Genomic DNA, 20,310 nt, shown 5'->3' with positions numbered 1-20,310 from the left:
GGCTTACCAACTAAAAGTCTATGTACAACTTAATCTAGCAACTAAAACTAACTAGCCTAACTTAAACTAGTTACTCCCAGAGAGCGCTTCGGGAGCGCGCATAGGTGAACGCCACAGAAGCAAATCCTCATACCGCGTGCAACCTTCTAGCGTGCTAGGTGCGCACCGGTTTCACACCCCCTACGAACGCGCGCTTTTTCCGCTTTCTCCGATTTTTCCTCACTTCTTTGTCTACGCTACCTCGCGACTAGTCGATGTCCTTGCTTTCGCTACGCCGAGCTCTACGTGCACACTTTTTACACATTATTATTTACTCAGTTTATTCAATTTTATAATAAAGTTTTGTGTTTATCTACATAATCGTATTTGTTTCGTTCATTTGTGTTTTCAACCCTTCGCTACGTATAATCAGCACCCACGTGTACAACACAGCTAGACTCTCTCGCGAGCCGCGTGTTTGCCGCTGGGGTGCTTGAGACGCAAATCCGAACAATTACATACATGGTCAAAAATATTAAATTTGGAAGTGATTTAATATGTATGTGGAGTTTTTATCGAAAGCATGTGATTACACATGTGATCAAAGATATTAAATTTCGAAGTGAATTTAATGTATAAGTGCAGTTTTTATTGAGTCTTGTGCGCAACATTAAAAAACGAGATGTCCAGTTTTTGACAATTCGACTTAGCATGGTGTGTAGCAAAGCTTGTTTCATAAAACAGCTAACAAGGGAACATCGGGGACTGATACACTCCGATTTTGATGAAACTTTGCATAAATATTTATTAGACCTGTTTATGAAGATAACTGTAATTCGTTGGTGCCCGTTTTTCACTTTGAGGGAGATATCAACCCTTTTATCCGAACCGCCCTTTCTATATACGTGCTTATAAATTGTAAACAACAAAAGATATAAAAAAATAGTTGAAATAAAAGTTATACCGTTTCTTGAGGTCTATAAAACTGCGTGAAGTTTTTCAAAACGGAGGGGGAGGGGGAATTCAATTTTGCAAAAAAGATGATTTAAAAAAAAACTTACACGCAGCTTTATAGACCTCAAGAAGCGGTTGTTACGTCCCTAGGTGTAACCCATTTTCGTCTTTCGCCATTCCAAAGAGGTCTTGCTCTGGAATCCGCAAAACATCAGCATTTCCTCGCTTAGCGACGCCCGCGATACGAAATCAGGGAACTCGCGGAATGCGATGGCGAAAACCCTTTGCTTGCAGGTTTTCGCAAGCAAAGAGCGTGACCTACTCCCCTTTTTGGAGTATAAGTTATCGGCGCGACGCAAGTAACACAGTTCGGTGATAGCGTAAAGCAGAGACGAAGTTCTGCTCGTTCGCAACCCGCGTTTTGGCTAGACTCGAAACCAGGAAGATCATCAACGACGTGCTCGGCCGACGGTTCAACACGAGTGTATCCCCGAGGTCTGACGTTCCAGGCCCATAATAGGACAAGCTCCAGGAGTGCATCCGTGTGCTGTGCAGGACCACCACCAACCGCTTGCATCTTCCAAGGTCGAGTCGTAGCCACGCGCCGCGAGTCTAGTGTTCCGTCGAATCCGCGTACTAAGTGTAAAGCGAGACCTCTTGTGTGAGTGACCGACGCGTGCAAGAGAAGCATTTGCTGACGACACCCGAAGACAGCGAAGGGTATGTAAGACAAGCCAAATTGAAATACACTTACACATTCGAATAACCTGAATCGCGTATTTTGATCCCCGGTCTCCCATCCTATACCCCCTTATCTTTGAAAGGTAGGTCAAGGTGCGCCTTAGCGCTTTAAGCGGCAGAACCCGTATCTAGGATTTAGCATATAATAAACGCCCCGCAAGACGGGACGTAACACGGTATAACTTTTATTTCAACTATTTTTTTATATCTTTTGTTGTTTACGATTTATAAGCACGTATATGGAAAGGGCGGTTCGGATAAAAGGGTTGATATCTCCCTCAAACTGACAACCGGGCACCAACGAATTACAGTTATCTTCATAAACAGGTCTAATAAATATTTATGCAAAGTTTCATCAAAATCGGAGTGTATCAGTCCCCGATGTTCCCTTGTAAGATTAGTAAATTATGTATATCGTTTGACAGGTATAGGTTAGAGTAGAGGAATATTTACAAGGTGGTTATTAAGATATCAGAGGATCATTCATCCACGTATTGCATGTAATAGGACAAAAGATACGATAATATTGCCTAATTATGCAAATGTACTAGTTTGTTTTGTTTCATTAGTAGTGCATAAGTGCTTGAAAATGCGCCATGACATGGTGCGTAGCATTCTTATTGCAAAGTAATATCTATCTATTTACCGCAGTAAGAGCAGCATATAACAGAGTTTTATCAATAAGTAATTAAGCTGCAGCCAACATTAAAAGTTGGATATACATATTTAACCTTATTTGGTAAGTAGTTTTGTGCATTAAAGGTATATTACTATCGCTGTGAAATCTATTCACATCTACCATTTCCACAGCCTCTAATTGATTTGAGTGGCTCTCATCACCTTAATTGGATGAAACGGAAGAACAATACGCTTGTCTCATAACTAAGGTCAAATAGTTATTTGTAACATTTGACAGGTAAAGGTTAGAGTGAAAGAAATGTGGAAATTGAATGCAGTTTCTTTCTTACAAGATATATCTGGAAGTATGTTTAAGGTAAAGAAATGTTAAACGTTATTTTCTTCAATACATTCTTTATTCCAAATTAATGTTGTTGAGTATAATGTAGCAATATGTAATAATATGATTTCTTCTTCTTTATTTTCAGCATTTATTCAGACATTGACGAGCAAATTACAATCAAAAAATTATGGCGCAGAAATGTTGAATAAATCCATTAAAGATATTATACAGTGTGGAATGCAATACTGGGACAAATAAGAAAAGCATACTCTGAAAACAGATGCAATTACTTTCTCACAGGATATATCAGGAAATATGTTTATGGTAAAAGAAATATTAAACCTTATTTTCTTCAATACATTCACTAAATTTTTTGACAATTGTACTAAATAATATTAATTACCTGTGGTCCGACAATATATTGTGTTGTGTATACTTCCGAAAGGCACCCCCCCCCCCCCCCCCCCCCCCCCCCCCCAGGACGATCAAACTTTGGATTTATAGTGAGGGACGAGAAATCGAATGAGGCCATTTTCAGAACTAGCAAATAAACCGTTCTTGAGATATACAGGGTATTCTAAAAGTGTGAGACCCCCCTATTATCTCGATTAGAACGCATTTCCACGGAAAATGACTAAAACAAAAGTTGTAGGGGTCGTAAAGTATTATCTAACGTCGTTCCGCAATCCTCCTAAAAATCCAATCACCGCACTTGTCATGAGCAATTTTTTTACACCCCCAAATTCCTCTGAATTTAAATACTTCTTCGCCGCTTGTACTCTGCGATCTAAAATATCGTTTACCCGAAATCCGTACTCTTCTATTGTTTCGCTTTCACGACGATATACAGCCTTCAACTCATTTTGAGTATCGTTTAAATTAAAACTTTGAGCAAACGTGGATTTGATTAGAGCTATCAACTCCTCCACAGTTCTTGGATCGTTATCACCCACTATGCCCCTATAAACCCGATGTTGCATTCGATTCCGAATTATAGCAAGTAAAAGAGTTTTATCCTCGGGTTTGGCTAAGGTGTCGGCAAGCCTACATTGGGCAATAAAATGGCTTACTTGGGATGGCTTTCCATCGAAATGAGGAATAAAACTTTTTACTACGTCATATTGGGTACGAGTAAAGGTTTTTGGAAGCTCAGGCGGTGTCGTGACCACGTCCTGAGTCGTATTGCCTTTGGAAGGTTGCAATGAGTCTAGACCAGGTATGGGCACGAAACCGGCTCAAAGAGCGCGTCTGACAGCGACACTGTTTGGGAGCGCACGTTACTCTACTGATTCGCTCTTTCGAAGTGGTGGGGCAGCAAGCGGTGAGGTGATACGAATGTGTGGCGTTCGACAGAGAACGTCACACATACATGCCTCGACTGCGTAACCTCGAGATGCTACGGAGTGGGGATATTTCTCCGCTGCTTGGTTCGGTTCACGCTCTGCTTTGAGCTCGCCGGAGAGCGCTCCGGCTCCATTTACTACTAGCTGCCCATGCCTGGTCTAGACTAAAATTATTTGCCGGATGCTCATTCGCATCTGAAGAAGAATCTAACACGTTATAAGGTAGTGGTCTAGGTGGAATCATTAACGTGTTATTAGCCGTACTACTAGAAGGAATTGATACGCCTCCCGTCTCACTCCAACTCTGTATCGTAGACTGAACAGGTACAAGAGATGACTCTTACAATCGAGGCTCAATATTATGCAAAGAAAAAGAAGACTCTATGCAGGGAGATTCCACCGAAACATCCTCTACAAACATGACATTGGCACCACGCAGACTATTTTTGCGACTCTTTTTCCTTCTGGCCCTTAATAATTTCTTTAAATACGGCGGCATCTTATCGAATTAGAATTAACGATTACAAACCAATATTCTACAGTCTAATTGCTTATATTCTAGACTTACAGTTCTGTTACAACGATCAATTGATAATCCGCAAGAAGCCACTTAAAGTTTTGTTTAACTGTTGCTTCTTTCACAGGTGTACGGCTCCGTCCGTTGACGACCCATTGATCCGGTTGACCTCGATTTACGGGAAGGTCCTTTACTACTTCGACTCGATAGTCCCCAATTCAGCAACAGGTACTCCAGTAAAATCCGTCCGCAGTCAGCTGCTTCAGGTAGGCCTCAGCTCTGTGAGAAGTCCGTTCAGGTCTCTGGATTTTATTTCGTCCTCTCTTATGCTCCAGGAATGATTCAACGATGACGTGGACGAGGTGCGTGTGATTTCGGTGGATGGCATGCACGACAGCCGAAATCACCTGTCTCTGGTATTTACCCTTCGCTCTTGGGGAAACCGCGCCAAAACCCAAGAGGGAGAAGTTGCACTAAACTTTGTCCACTTATTTATAATGTAACAGTTTAATAAAATAGTTTGTAGAATGTTTAATTAACTTTTTAATACACACCCGCGAGCTGATAAAGTAATTTAAGTATACATAAGTCTGTCACAATCACTTTATTTAACTATTCAGTTACTTCACTGTTGTAATTGCTTTCTCCGAATTATCACCTTTTAAATTGTCACCTTTCGAACGTTTATCCCGCTTTTAAATGTATATCCCCACTTTTTTGAACTTATCTCACCGCTGTCACCAAATATGTTGCGTGTCTGTTCGCGGAAAATAGGGATTTTTGGGGATTGAAAGGCGCAGGTAAGGTGAATCCGTGGAGCGCGGAGGCGCTCCGCTCGCAAAGCGCGAAAATGAAATAAACAAACTGTTGTTCACTTTTGACTATGATTTAATATTCGAACTCTTTATTTAAACAGTCTTGAAGACTATGGTTTTAAGATGCGTTATAACTACACGTGAGAAGGATCCGTCGATTTTAGTTGGCAAAATCATTCTAATCGTTCTGCGCTTGGCGGAGGAGATCTTCGCGTGATGTCGGTCGATGCCTCTTCCTTCGTGGATCCTGGATCCTCCCTCAGGATCATCCCTCGTCCAATGGTAACGGAGTCCACCCCGTCCTGTGTAGGCCCCTTCTCCTGCCTGTGGTCCACCACCAGGCGCGTGGAAGTGGATGCGCTCCGCCAAGACGCTAGAACGTTGCAGCGCACATGTGCTACGCGAAAGCGTGGGACCCAGAGAAAATAGGAAACGACAAGACCTTGTACTTGCCAAATGGCAACTCTTGAGGAAATTTACGACCCTCTTAGAGTGCATGAATAGACAGGATATCGGAAAAGACTTCGTAACTTTTAAGGACCGTTCGTGACTTGGTCGAAAACAACGAATTGGCTATGGTCTATCATAAATTAGTCGTTTAGGAATTTTAGAAGTGAAACTATTCCATTCTCTAGATTTCCGGCCTTCTCTCAACTCGATCACTCACGTCGAGGGTTTACAATGTAATCTTTGTCTATTTATATAAGTGTACGCGCAGATGATGTTTGAATTTCGTTCTTAATTTATGACCTTCGATACAAAAGGTCCTCGACTGATATTCGAGACATATCGATACTACAGACTGTCGATAAATATTCCCATGGCAGTGTCGCCATAACACTCTAAACATATTCACGTGATAACATTTCACGTTACTGTTGCGTGTGGATTTAGTGTTCTAGGGAATTTAGGATTTGCCGAACGTGGGTAAGGTGCCCGTGGAGCGCTTCAGCGCTCTGCTCGCGACGCGGCTTTTAATAAATCAAAATACCTTTGCGTAGGAAATAAAAATTTATACGACTTTATTTCGTGACTATAACTTTGACAAAAATGTATGCAGGCGGTTTGAAGCTTGGAATCGATCTGAGCTTGGCGGTGAAGATCTTCGATCGATGTTGGCTGCCATCCCCTCCTCGCTGGATCCTGAATCCTCTCTCAGGATCATCCCTGGCCCAATGGTGGAGGAGCTCATCCCTGTCCAGAAGCGGTCCCTCTCCCTGGCTTCGGTCCATCCTTAGGCGAGTGGAAGATGGTGGTGCTCCACCAAGACTCGAGAACGATTCCATGTACACGTGCTAAGAGAAAGCGTGGGATCCAGAGAGAACGAAAGATAAAATGGTCTCGCGCTAGCGAGCCAAGGCAACCCTTAAGAGAATTTACGACCCTTTGTAAGTAAGCAGGATGTCGAAGATACTTCGACAGTTTCAAGAACCAACATGATTTTCGTTAAGAGTAACGAATTAGATACGGCCCGCAATAAATTAGTTTCTTAGAAACTTCAAGTGTGACAGTCTTATTTTTTCGGATTTCCAACTCTCTCCCAGCACGATCACCCGCGCTGAAAGGTTTACAGTGTCCTATCTTTTATTTGTTTATTCCTTTGAATTTTGGCTCCTAATTTATGAGCATTGATATAACATAATGCAGACATGCTGCAACCATACTCTTATGGCATCGTCGCCATTGTAACGTGAAACGTTATCACGTGAATATGTTTAGAGTGGTGTGGCGACACTGCCATGGGAATATTTATCGATAGTCTATTGTATCGATATGTCTTGAATGTTCTTCGAGGACCTTTGTATCAATGGTCATAAATTAAGAGCGAAATTCAAACATCGTCTATGCATACCCTTATATAAATAGACAAAGAGTAAATTGTAAACCCCTCGACGTGGGTGATAGAGCTGAGAGAAGGCCGGAAGTCCAGAGAATGGAATAGTTTCACTTTGAAAATTCCTAAAAAACTAATTTATGATAGACCATAGCTAATTCGTTGTTTTCGACCAAGTCACGAACGGTCCTTAAGGGTTACGAAGTCTTTTTCGATATCCTGTCTTTTCATGCACTCTAAGAGGGTCGTAAATTTCCTCAAGAGTTGCTTTGGCAAGTACAAGGTCTTGTCGTTTCCTAATTTCTCTGGGTCCCACGCCTTCTCGTAGCACATGTGCGCTGCAACATTCTAGCGTCTTGGCGGAGCGCCTCCACTTCCACGCGCTTGAGGGTAGACCACAGCCAGGAGAAGGGGCCCACACGAGACGGGGTGGACTCCTCCACCATTGGACGAGGGATGATCCTGAGGGAGGATCCAGGATCCACCAAGGAAGGGGCATCGACCGACAACGCGCGAAGATCTCCTCCGCCAAGCGCAGAATTGTCAGAATGATTTTGTCACTCGTTACGAACAAGTCGTTCTCACTCAGAAGGGTCTAAGCTTTAATAACGCAAAGTTTAAAGTTCCGATTTAAATTGAAATACAAAGTATTAAAGTACTCTAAACAAAATTACAGTTTATTATTTTGTATATCCGCGCCTTGAGAGCGGAGCGCCTCTGCGCTCCACGGACTGTCACACCTGCACCTAAATCCCCGAATATCCCTATTTTCCGCGACGGACACGCTACACCATATTACATTTCATTTGTTGCGTGTCCGTCGCGGAAAAATAGGGATATTCGGGGATTTAGGTGCAGGTGTGACAGTCCGTGGAGCGCAGAGGCGCTCCGCTCTCAAGGCGCGGATATACAAAATAATAAACTGTAATTTTGTTTAGAGTACTTTAATACTTTGTATTTCAATTTAAATCGGAACTTTAAACTTTGCGTTATTAAGGCTTAGACCCTTCTGAGTGAGAACGACTTGTTCGTAACGAGTGACAAAATCATTTTGACAATTCTGCGCTTGGCGGAGGAGATCTTCGCGCGTTGTCGGTCGATGCCCCTTCCTTGGTGGATCCTGGATCCTCCCTCAGGATCATCCCTCGTCCAATGGTGGAGGAGTCCACCCTGTCTCGTGTGGGCCCCTTCTCCTGGCTGTGGTCCACCCTCAAGCGCGTGGAAGTGGAGGCGCTCCGCCAAGACGCTAGAACGTTGCAGCGCACATGTGCTACGAGAAAGCGTGGGACCCAGAGAAAATAGGAAACGACAAGACCTTGTATTTGCCAAAGCAACTCTTGAGGAAATTTACGACCCTCTTAGAGTGCATGAAAAGACAGGATATCGAAAATGACTTCGTAACCCTTAACGACCGTTCATGACTTGGTCGAAAACAACGAATTGGCTATGTTCTATCATAAATTAGTTTTTTAGGAATTTTCAAAGTGAAACTATTCCATTCTCTGGACTTCCGGCCTTCTCTCAGCTCTATCACCCACGTCGAGGGGTTTACAATTTACTCTTTGTCTATTTATATAAGGGTATGCATAGACGATGTTCGAATTTCGCTCTTAATTTATGACCATCGATACAAAGGTCCTCAAAGAACGTTCAAGACATATCGATACAATAGACTATCGATAAATATTCCCATGGCAGTGTCGCCACACCACTCTAAACATATTCACGTGATAACGTTTCACGTTACACGTTCAATGCTTGTGATTACAAGCTTGCAGCTAAATTCACTCGATATTCCACACATACATACAGGCGAGGTTCGCAACATTACAATATCATTGCTTTTGGAAACCTGTAGATCGTGGTATTGTTCGTCGATTCAAATTCCTATGCTATTTGAATGCGTGTGCATTCCATATAATGCAGTATGTGATTACATATTAAATTGGAAAGTAAATTTAATATGTATGTGGAGTTTTTATCGACGTTTGTGCGCAACATTCTAATATATTTTGACAAAATCGTGTAAGAAACGAGATGTCCAGTTTTTGACAATCCGGCATTATTGTGAATTCTTGTGGGTTTTCCATTTCCACAGTCTCTAATTGATTTGAGCTGCTATCGTTACATTAATTGAGGGTAACGAATCGCCGATACGCTTGTTCCATAAAATAAAACAACTACGGTCAGTAAATTGTGCATATCGTTTGACAGGTATAGGTTAGAGTAGAGGAATAATCACAAGGTAGTTATTAAGATATCAATATCTGCTAATAAGTAAGGTCAAAAAGTTATGTGTAACGTTTGACAGGTATAGGTTAGAGTGTAAGACTTTACAGAAAGAATTGAATATTTGACAGAATAGGCTTTTTATATTAATATTATGTATCATATATTTTAATTATTAATTTGAATGTAAGTATGTATATAGTAAGGAAAATGCATCATAAACATGATGATTTTTTATCTCATAAGGAAGGATAAGGAGATTTGAAGAGAAATCAATGAACATGGAACGGGTCTTTTTTTAATGGGATTTAATGTTTGAAGTTCCCATAAGTTGAATCCTGCGACATGTCATTGATGATCACCCACAATCTGATCGTGATTTATAAAAGAAATAAACTCCTACTTTAATCCACGTTTATAGCATGCATTTAATGAATTTTTTTAGTTATTTTATGCTTCAATTAGCTTTATGCTTCTTCGTTTAGAATCATAGTTTTGACCACAATTCTATCTATTTGTTGAAAATGTTTTGTAAAATCTAACAATGTATGTACTTACTTTTGATGTTGACCACTAAAGTAACTGTGGAACTAAATTCCTTGAAGTGAGTAATCTTATTTCTATGTAATTATATACTTTTACAGGGATTATCATGATCTAACGAAACTACAATCAAAGAAGATAGACAGAACGTACAGAGTTTCCAATCAAATACCAGGACAAATAACAGAAGTATGTTCTCAAAACAGAAATGCAATTACTTTCTTGCAAGATATATCTGGAAATATGATTAAGGTATACGAAATATTAAACCTTCTTTTGTTCAATATGTACATGCTTTATTTCAAATTAATGTTGTTGAGTACAATGTATCAATATATAATAATATGATTTCTTTTTCTATATTTTCAGTACCTGTTCAAACATTGATGGGGAAATTATAAGCAAAAAATGATGGAGTAGAAAAGTTGAATAAATCCATTAAAGAAATTAAACAGTGTGGAATGAAATACTAGGTCAAATAACAAAAACGTACCTTGAAAAAAGATGTACAGAATTGCTTCATAATAAGCAACACGCTCGGGTCTGGCCAGTTGCTTATTACGGATCAGGTATGCTATTCAGCTCGACTTTGATCTCGAAACGGGACGATAGAGAACACGAGAAACGAGTGAGAGATCCGAGGTAGCGGCAAATCATAAAGTGATCGGCGGAGCAAGGATGTTATTTTTTGAACAAGGATAGAATATTCTACTAACCGATGTCACTGCTCAGTCGAGCGTGACAATTTATTACCCAAAACATCGGCTTCTCGCTTTCACGGACTTCTCACTCATTTCTCGGACCTCTCACTTTGCGGGCGACATTAAACGATAAGGTGGGGATAGAGATTTGCATGTTTCCAGCCGGAAAACTGTTGCTTATTACGGATCAATACTGTAATTACTATCTCGCAAGATATATCTGGAAATATGTTTAAGGTAAAAGAAATATCAAACCTTATTTTCTTCAATACATCCTTTATTTCAAATTAATGTTGTTGTGTACAATGTATCAATAAATAATAATATGATTTCTTTTTCTTTATCTTCAGCATTTAATCAGACATTGATGACGAAATTATAACAAAGAATGTATGGAGTAGAAAAACTTGATAGATACAGAACTATCCAAAGAGGAGGAGTATTAAATTAGATAAGTTTGTCTTCCAAATCATGGACTATAAAAACCATGTAATAACAAAAATTTTGTTATTTGTCCTACTATTTCATTCAACACTGGTTAATTTCTTTAATGCATCTATTCAACTTTTCCACTCCATAATTTTTTGATTGTAATTTCCGCATCAATATCTGAATAAATGCTGAAAATAAAGAAAGAGAAATCATATTATTATATATTCATACACTCTACTCAACAACATTAATTTGGAATAAAGAATGTATTGAAGAAAATAAGGTTTAATATTTCTTTACTTTAAACATATTTCCAGATATATCATGCAAGAAAGTAATTGCATCTGTTTGCATAGTACGTTTTTGTTATATGTCCTAGTATTTCATTCCATGCTGGAAAATATTTTTAATGTATCTATTCAACTTTTCTACTCCAGAAATTCTTTGTTATAATTTTGTCATCAATGTCTGAATAAATGCTGAAAATAAAGAAAAAGAAATCATATTATTATTTATTGATACATTGTACTCAACAACATTAATTTGGAATGAAGAATGTATTGAAAAAAATAAGGTATAATATTTCTTTACCTTAAACATACTTCCTGATATATCTTGTAAGAAATTAGCTGCATTTAATTTGCAAATATTTTTCACTCCAACCTATACCTGTCAAATGTTACAAATAACTATTTGACCTTAGTTATGAGACAAGCGTATTGTTGTTCCGTTTCATCCAATTAAGGTAATGAGAGCTGCTCAAATCAATTAGAGGCTATGGAAATGGTAGATGTGAATAGATTTCACAGAGATAGTAATATACCTCTAAAACACAAAATTACTTACCAAATAATGTTAAATATATCTAACTTGTGATTTTGGCTGCAACTTAATTATATATTGATAAAACTCTATTATATGCTCATCTTACTGCGGTAAATAGATATATATTACTTTGCAATGATGAGAATGCTACGCACCATGTCATTCTGTATTGTCAAGCACTTATGCACTACTAATGAAACAAAACAAACTAGTACATTTGCATATGTTACGTCGCGAGCGAGATACGGCACGCGATGTAAAAAATAAAAAGAGAAGAGAAAAGAAAAATCATAGCCGACTCTAGTACTAGCCGTGCTGAAGTAAAAATGGCAACACCGCGGGAGTCTGGTCTGAATATATCAACACCTACCCTACTCTATCTGCCTCCCGGACTCCCAGACTCTCAGCCAATCAACGTCGTCAGACTCCCGACTACTCTCTGGACTTCACATAACCTTTTTGGTTTCGTTCCAATAATTTCTCTTGTTTCAAGGTTTTTATTAACTTATATACATGTTTATCAATTTGTAACGGGTTACCGCCGGGGTGTTGCCGGCTCAGCCGGTAAGTCCGGGGTTCAGGCGAACGAATGAATAAGTCGGTTGGATATGGGTGAAAATAGATATATTTAACTCTATGGTTACAGTCTAACTTAAAGCTACGACCCTGGGTATCCTATCAATCTAAGCGGTCTTACCAACTAACGATCTTAAAGCTAACGGTATCGATCGGTCGCGGTCACGGCGCGGTCCTTAAAGCTAGCGGTGTCGAGCGGTCGCAGTCACGGCGCGGTGCTTAAAGCTAATGGTATTGAGCGGTCGCAATCACGGCGCGGTGCTTAAAGCTAATGGTATTGAGCGGTCGCAATCACGGCGCGGTCTGGTCGCGGCGCGGTCGCGAGACGGGATGTTGGCCGTCCTATTGTAACGTTTCGGTGCGGTACGGAAAACGGCGGAGGTAGTTGGATAGTCGGGAACGATGGTTAGATGCCTTCATGGGTGGACGGCCGTAGACACAACCCGTCCTGCACCCAGGCAGTAAGAAGACCGTGCTCCGGTGGACGCCGTAGAGACGTAACGCCCGGTCCGGCGGTCGGGAAGCCGCCGAGAGAGGGAACTCTCTCGGCCGTGGCCAAGGAGACAGCGGACAGTATCGGAGGACGGCCGTAGATACAACCCGTCCTGCCGAACGCTGCTGGAGGAATTAGCAGGAGTCCAAAAATCGTAGTTCATCGCCTCTTTATCGCTCGTCAAAGTGACTCGCTTCCGAGTGTCGATCTGCCGTCTATCGCCTCGCGGCCCGGTATATTAATGCTCGCGAGGCCGGCTGCCTCGCGAGTTCGCGGTGCGCGCGGTCGCCACCTGTCGCCTACCTTACAAATTCTTAAATGTTTCAATTTGATCCAAAGATGGTTTCATTTTGCTTCATACCTAAATTTTCTTGAAACCACTGTAAATATTTCAAATATCATGCTTCACAACACCAAACTACTTTGAGAGTACACAAAATATATATCACATTTATAACAATTTTATACTACCACATCACTTCTATTTGCCATAGTTGCAACGTTTATATATTGTTTATACATAATTAACACAAAATAGTGTATATTACTACAGCTTTTAATTAAAAAAGACGTTAATTACAATTCCGAGCACAGGACTGTTTTTGAAAATAGGACTCCCGATTGTCACGTGAGCGGTGTTGCCACGTTGTTCAGCATGGCTAGTACTAGAGTCGGCTGTGGAAAAATATATTTATAGTTATACTATTATTTCTTTTTCTTTCTGAGTGGTTAATACGCGGTTGAGAACGGTATTAGCGTTGCCACCAGTCCTAATCGCTTATGACGATGTTAGATCACTCACGATTAGAACAATAAAAAAAGGTTAGTACGATTAATTTGTAGATTAAGGCGATGCGAGCGTCCAAAACTTTACCGACAGTCCTTAGAAAAATCCCTAGATGCGAGTTTTCGGTTTTCGTCGTCATTTCTAAACAGAATGCAAAAAAATTTGAGGGACGTGTCCAGAAGGTCCTAAAGAATGGCGCTCTGGTCCTTATTTTACCCAAATCGTCAAAAAGTTACAAAATATTGAAATTTGTGTCTGTCCACAGTCAAGAAAATGGCGGATCGGACTCACCTGCATTAATTTATTTGTAATATAAACATTTTTGCGAAACGAATGTCCAAATAGAGACCAGAGCGCCATTCTTTGGGTCGGATAGAGCAAAACGAGCCCCCCGGGGGGTGGTGTACAAGCTTTCGTTTAGACGAAAATCGAAAACTACGATTTCGTTGATTTTTCACTCGCGAAAGACGTCAAAAAGGTAAAACAGACCACAAATTTAGTTCCTCGTTTTTTCTGTAGGGCGCAGTTTGTTCGTTTTCTGTGCTCGACCGCGCGCTCATTCGCAGCTCGTATATGTGAATATGTGTGCGTCAATCGAACCGTCGATGACGATACAATGTATCGTGGTGAATGGGAAGTTCGAGTCTCGAAGAAGCGATGAACTCCGACGCGTAAATTTTTTTGTCACGCATCGTTCTATCGACTAGGATAGCGATTTTCAACCTATGTGTCACAAGACGTACTATCATTATTTTTTGTTGCTATTATTATTCTTTTATTGCTGAAACTACAGAACAAATACTCCTTCCCGATTTCGATGATTTTTGGATATATTAGAAAAATCGATATTTTGAACAATTTTTTCTTATACATATAAGGAGCGGTCTCGCTTAGTTTCCGAGATATTTGCAAAAAGCTGCCAATAGTTGTTGATCTCTGACAGCATACATATGCGTCAGATTGGTTGCCACTTTTCTGTTTAGAAACGAGGGTCGAGCGAGAGTAAAGGTTTCGTTCACAACTGCATATACAGAGGTGCCCAGTTAGGCGTCCGCATTTTTGCCCACATAAGAGTCCGTCGCTATCCCCACCAGTTCTTGGAAACAGAAGTTCCACACATATCGAAGTTTTCACGTATGTGGAATCACGACCTTACAATCATGGATTCGGAATGACAAATGACGTTCGAATTGACCACCGCATTCGCATGTATAGAATATACGTATCCTACTCGCACTCATTTCCTCTCCTTCCTTCAGTTGAATTCGCAGAAGTCACCTCCCCATTTAAGCGTCCGTATTCGGTCCCGATTGTGGACGCTTAAGTGGGCACCTCTGTACCAGACTCCAAGATATGTCTATTCAAACTCAATTATAAGTGAATGTTATTGGTGTAATCAGTTAGGTTAGCGTATACATGTACATCCGGCCGCCGTAAGGCGGTCGGCAACGCGAAATAATAACAAATTATAATGGCTTTTGTTCATTTCTTACAATTTCTTTTTATACTTCTTTTTATAATTAATTTATTATTATTTCAGAAAAACGTTGTCGGCCGCTTTACGGCAGCCGAATTTAAATATATAGCCTTACCTAACCGATCACATCAATAATATTCACTTCTAATTGAATTTGAATACACATTTCTCGAAGTCTCGTATGTATATGCAGTTATGACGGAGCCTTTACGTTCTCGACCCTCGTTTCTAAACAGAAGCCAAATGGCCAGCGAATGGCTACCAATACTTATGCATGTGCTGTCGCAGGCGCACATCTATAGGCAGAATTCAATGTGTTATATCGATAGTTTTTTGTAAATATCTCGGAAACTAAGCGAAACCGATGTACAGAAAAAAATTGTTCAAAATATTGGTCGCTATAACATATCCAAAAATCATCAAAATCGGCGAGGACGTAGTTGTTCTACAGTTTGACCGAAGTTACGAATAGCGAATGAAAATAAAAATATCTTACATTCAAACCGTTACATCATTTTTGATCTGAAAACATGTATTTCATATACAGTCAAAAGTGGTACATGCAAGAGGAAGTGGGACCTAAACATCAAATCGGGTCAATTCGATGTTTACATGCAGCTCCACCCGACCGTGAACGTAGAAAGGGACAGCCAATGAAGGTGAGAGAGAGAGGGGCCGAAACGTAAGGCACAAAACGCGGTAAAAAGTGGTTTTATACAAATATACCCACAATGAAATATCGATTCATTAATAGTTACTTTGACATATGGGCCATGATTTACTGTGATTTTTTTTAATTATTTGTCGATTTTTGACACTACATGGTTTTGAAATATTGCTTTCACCCGCTCATCACCGAACATTCACACTTCGTTCTTCCTCTCTCTCTCGCATACACCCTGTCTCTCCCTCACTCGCATATTGAACATTACTGTACATCGTAGAAAGGAAATAGATGAACAGCGATCACCTTTATAAACTATTCATTGTTAGTCATTTACATATTTCATTTCAGCAGCACAAACTATCCTGGATTTTTAATATATTTCAGTCACTACTGCTATACACGATCTGTACAGGAGAATGGTGAAATACTGATTACTTATGAAAAGCATTCCGAAAATAAAAATTTTTTTAGACAAATAACTTAGTATGTTTTTTCAGCATAGAATGTGATATTATGCTGGACTCTCCTGATTTTGCGTTACGTCCAAATATTCGATGAATAGGTAACGAAAATGTGACGCTGGAAGTAGCTCGTGCGAGTTCTTCAATACTGGCGAACGTAGAAAAGAACAAATAGCGAAAGAGCAAGAGGTCCGAGAATTAAAGGGCCCGAGAAAAAACATTTGAGTGAAACAATATTAATTCAACAATAACTTTTTTATTTTTCATTTTTGCTAAATGAAACTTTTACCAGTGTCATTGTAAGGTTCTTCTGATTAAAATAAGACCAAACACCATATAATTTGCATTATGTTTACTTATTTAGATATAAATAAGTAAATAAATAATTATAATTCAAATTATGTCATGTTTGATCTTGTTTTAATCAGAAAAATCTCATAAATACGTTAATAACATTGTCATTAAAAAAAATTCAAAAATAAAAAGGTTTCAATCTTAAATTTTGATTGTGTTAGTATTGTCTCACACGTACACGAGTATTTTAACTTGCCTTTTTCCCTGTACGCTGCTTCGATTCTCGGCAGTCACCACATCAAAGGCGAGCCGAACTCGCTCGAGAAACTGTGGTTTCTCCGGCGACACGCAAAAATTGGTCTGATTCATCGTACATAATACATATAGCTATCGTAGCATCCGTGTGTCATTTAGGTGTATGCGAAGAGTGACGTAGAATAGCATGCTGTTAGTTGGATGCGATAACTGAGGTGGCGCTGAAATCAGTTTCTGTTCGGCCTAATTTTCGATGAAACGTTAACTGTTTTACCAACGCGGAATTCGGAGTTCGGCCTCGACGCTCGTGTAACGACACGATAAGATTAGTCCTGGACCCTGGATACTGAATCCTCCGTGATTCAGCTCGTCTAACAACAAACCGATGACGATGGGCTTCGGACCCTTGAATCACGCCTCTGACGAAGAATGACCCCTGGACCCAGCACGAAAGGACTTTCTACCCCCGAACCAGCGACTCTGTATATAAGGATCATAACTCCCATTGTACAAGTTAGTTCAGTAAAAGATTTCCGAAGTGCAGCATCGACCAAGTGTTGTTTGTATATTTCCTGTCTACCGATCCTTTGAGCGTGACACTCGCATCGCCTTAATCTTTTCACTGGTTTGATGTTACGTTGTTAAAAGATCCCGGTAGACTGTTTGATGTGACACTATGAAAGGATCCCGGTAGACTGACTATCTGGGCTCCGGGCCCTGTATTTATATTGTAAAAGGTGCTGAGGTTTGGCTTCCCAGGCGTCTATTTTTAAAAAGCCGGTTATCTTTTGCTGATGCTAACTCAGCGTTCGCAGAAGAGCCTTATCTTTGTCGACGCTAAGTTTTCGTTACTTGAGGAATCAGCGAAAGGTCCCGTAAGAACTTCTGGATATCTCTCTTAGGGGTTCTTTACTCGCAGTGGTTCTCTTTACAGTGTTAATGTATTTATGCTTAAATATTTAATGTTGTATATAGGTATATGACTTAATTGTTATTAATAAGGTTAAAGTTTGGGCCTGCCGTCCCGCTGGCCGCCCGTGGTATCCATTTCAAACGGTACTGCTTAACACGCGGCACTTCACGCGCAAACAGGACCCCTGCTAATATTTTCCACTGAAGTGAATTTTTCCCATGAAAAATCTTCAAATTTGTTAGCGTAATATCTCGAAAACAAATGAAAATCAAGTGTATACATGCAAGCTTAATAAATTCGATTTCAAAAACACTATCAAATGATCGAAAGAAAAATATATAGTTCCATTTAAAAAACCAAACTTTACCATAATATTTTTGAAAATAACAATGCAAAAAAAAATTTGTCTACGTCAAAGTGCTGCTCCCTCTTATCATGCAATGACCACCAAAACAATTTCTTGTATCTTTAATAGTTTAGGAAATAATGGAGTGTTTCCAGTTACGCGGGACACACTGTATATGCGGGAATCGGTAAGTGGCTAACTTTGGAATTTCATAAGTCCATGACCTACCGATGGTCAGCAATGTGTTTTACAATGTTGACAGGTTACCATTCGTTGATAAGTTTAGCAATTGAGGATGGCAACTTATCATCGGTAGGTAACTTATGATGTGCTCGTGGAAGGTACCATCTGTCGGTAACTTATGTCGGGCACGTGGAAAGTACCATCGGCCGGTAACTTGCCTGTCACCGGTCGGTAACTTATGCTGTGTTCATGGAAAGTACCATCGGTCGGCTACTTGCCAGCGGTCGGTAACTTACCATCGGTCGGCAACATGCCATCAGTCGATAATCGGATATGGCAGCTGCCTCTGGCCGGTATGTTGCCATCGGTCCGTAAGGTAGGTCACGAAAAAAAATATGTCTCTCTCGGGGGGGGGGGGGGGGGGGGCGGTTTACTCGAGGATGTAACACGTGATTCTGCGCTATTTTGCGCTATTCCGAGATAGAAATGCAATTTTCATCCCAGTTCTGCACAATTCTAGGCTGTTTTGCGCTATTCCAATCTACAAATGCACTTTTCAGCACAGTTCCGAACGATTCTGCTCTGTTTCGCGCTATTCCGAGCTAGAAATTCACTTTTCACCCCAGTTCTGCGTGATTCTGCTCTGTTTCGCGCTATTCCGAGCTAGAAATGCACTTTTCAGCCCAATTCTGTACAATTCTGGGCTGTTTGGCGCTATGCCGAGATAGAAATGCACTTTTCAGCCCAGTTCTGCACGATTCTGCTCTGTTTCACGCTCTTCCGTGCTAGAAATGCAGTTTCCATCCACGTTCTGCACGATTCTGGGTTGTTTTGCACTATTTCGTTATAGAAATTGCATTTTGAACCTTAGTTCTGCACGATTCTGGGCCAAAATTGGACTGAAATAGTACAAATACAGCAGCGGCCGATGCAGAATTGCCCTGGAAAGTGCATTTATAGCTTGAAATCGGGCAAAACGGCCTGTAATTGTTGTACCGCCTGTTGTGTCGGGCAAATCTCGGCTGAATAGTGCAAAACTAGCTCGAAATAGTACAAAACAGCACCGACCGATGCAGAATTAGGCTGGACATTGGATTTATAGCTGGAAATGGGGCTTGGCGACCTGTGATTGTTCAACCGTCGGTTGTATCGGGTTAATCCCAGCTGAAATATGCCAAATTTGCCCGAAATAGTACAAAACAGCACCGAACGATGGGCTGGAAAGTGCATTCATAGCTCGAAATGGGGTAAGGCGGCTTGTAATTGTTGAACCGTCGGTTGTATTGGGCAAATCAATGCTGAAATGTGCAAAATTAGCTCGATATGGTACAAAACAGTAACGGCCGATGCAGAATTGGGCTGGAAAGTGCATTTATAGCTCGGAATGGTGAAAACAGCCCAGAATTGTACAGAATTGGGCTGAAAAGTGCGTTTCTAGCTCGAAACAGCGGAAATAACTCAGAATAGTGCCCCAAGAATAAAAATCAAAGTTCCAGAATTGCAGTTAGAAACAGCTGAATTTTTAATTGATGGTGGTGCGGCAGTTAATTTAATGATTCATGACGTTCTTGGAGATCAAGCCAAGAGCATCACCAAAGAAGTTATCGAAATCACGGGACTCACAAAATCACCTATTCTTAGCATAGGAATCACAGTTCTTCACATTCACGGTAAGTCTGCATTATTTTATGTAGTAGAAAAACTCGCATTAGAAGCCGATGGACTTATAGGCAGCCCATTTTTATTACAAGAAGAAGCAGAAATTTCATATTACCACGGAACTTTAGTATTGAAAAATAAACCTATTCGACCACTCCGTTTTTCAAATTGTCAAGATTTAGGTCAATTAAAAAATCCGAAAGCAACTAAACACCGTATCGAAGCTCGAACAACAAAACAAATCACAATTCATATAGCCCATCCAAACATTAAAGAGGGATACTTACCACGACTTAAAACGCCAGAAGATCTACACATTGGCGAA

General features: G+C 40.4%; 3 long non-coding RNA genes across 8 annotated transcripts; 2 read left to right on the top strand and 1 right to left on the bottom strand.

The window, feature by feature from the left end:
* The first annotated feature begins 564 nt into the window (after nt 1-564).
* LOC143305732 (uncharacterized) lies at nt 565-5,036 on the top strand. 6 transcript variants are annotated; one of them, XR_013062874.1, is made up of 6 exons: nt 565-693; nt 2,100-2,413; nt 2,485-2,668; nt 2,781-2,959; nt 4,623-4,761; nt 4,831-5,036. It is a non-coding gene; the product is annotated as an uncharacterized LOC143305732 (long non-coding RNA). The 6 variants fall into 6 exon arrangements; XR_013062876.1 differs by lacking the exon at nt 565-693 and adding an exon at nt 1,229-1,653 and having other exon boundaries at nt 2,326-2,413; XR_013062875.1 differs by lacking the exon at nt 565-693 and adding an exon at nt 1,229-1,653 and having other exon boundaries at nt 2,244-2,413.
* A 3,879-nt stretch (nt 5,037-8,915) lies between these two features.
* LOC117610922 (uncharacterized) lies at nt 8,916-11,211 on the top strand. The gene is made up of 3 exons (XR_004583036.2): nt 8,916-9,329; nt 10,018-10,168; nt 10,286-11,211. It is a non-coding gene; the product is annotated as an uncharacterized LOC117610922 (long non-coding RNA).
* Nucleotides 11,212-11,391: 180 nt separating this feature from the next.
* On the bottom strand, nt 11,392-12,183 carry LOC117610923 (uncharacterized). The gene is made up of 3 exons (XR_004583037.2): nt 11,896-12,183; nt 11,641-11,824; nt 11,392-11,528 (listed from the first exon to the last, which is right to left on the bottom strand). It is a non-coding gene; the product is annotated as an uncharacterized LOC117610923 (long non-coding RNA).
* Between the last annotated feature and the right edge of the window lie 8,127 nt (nt 12,184-20,310).

Source organism: Osmia lignaria, chromosome 10, assembly GCF_051020975.1.
Source record: "Osmia lignaria lignaria isolate PbOS001 chromosome 10, iyOsmLign1, whole genome shotgun sequence".
In the NCBI taxonomy this organism is placed as follows: Eukaryota; Metazoa; Arthropoda; class Insecta; order Hymenoptera; family Megachilidae; genus Osmia; species Osmia lignaria.
Note: the sequence above shows the minus strand (reverse complement) of the source record. Positions and strands in the feature narration are given on the sequence as shown.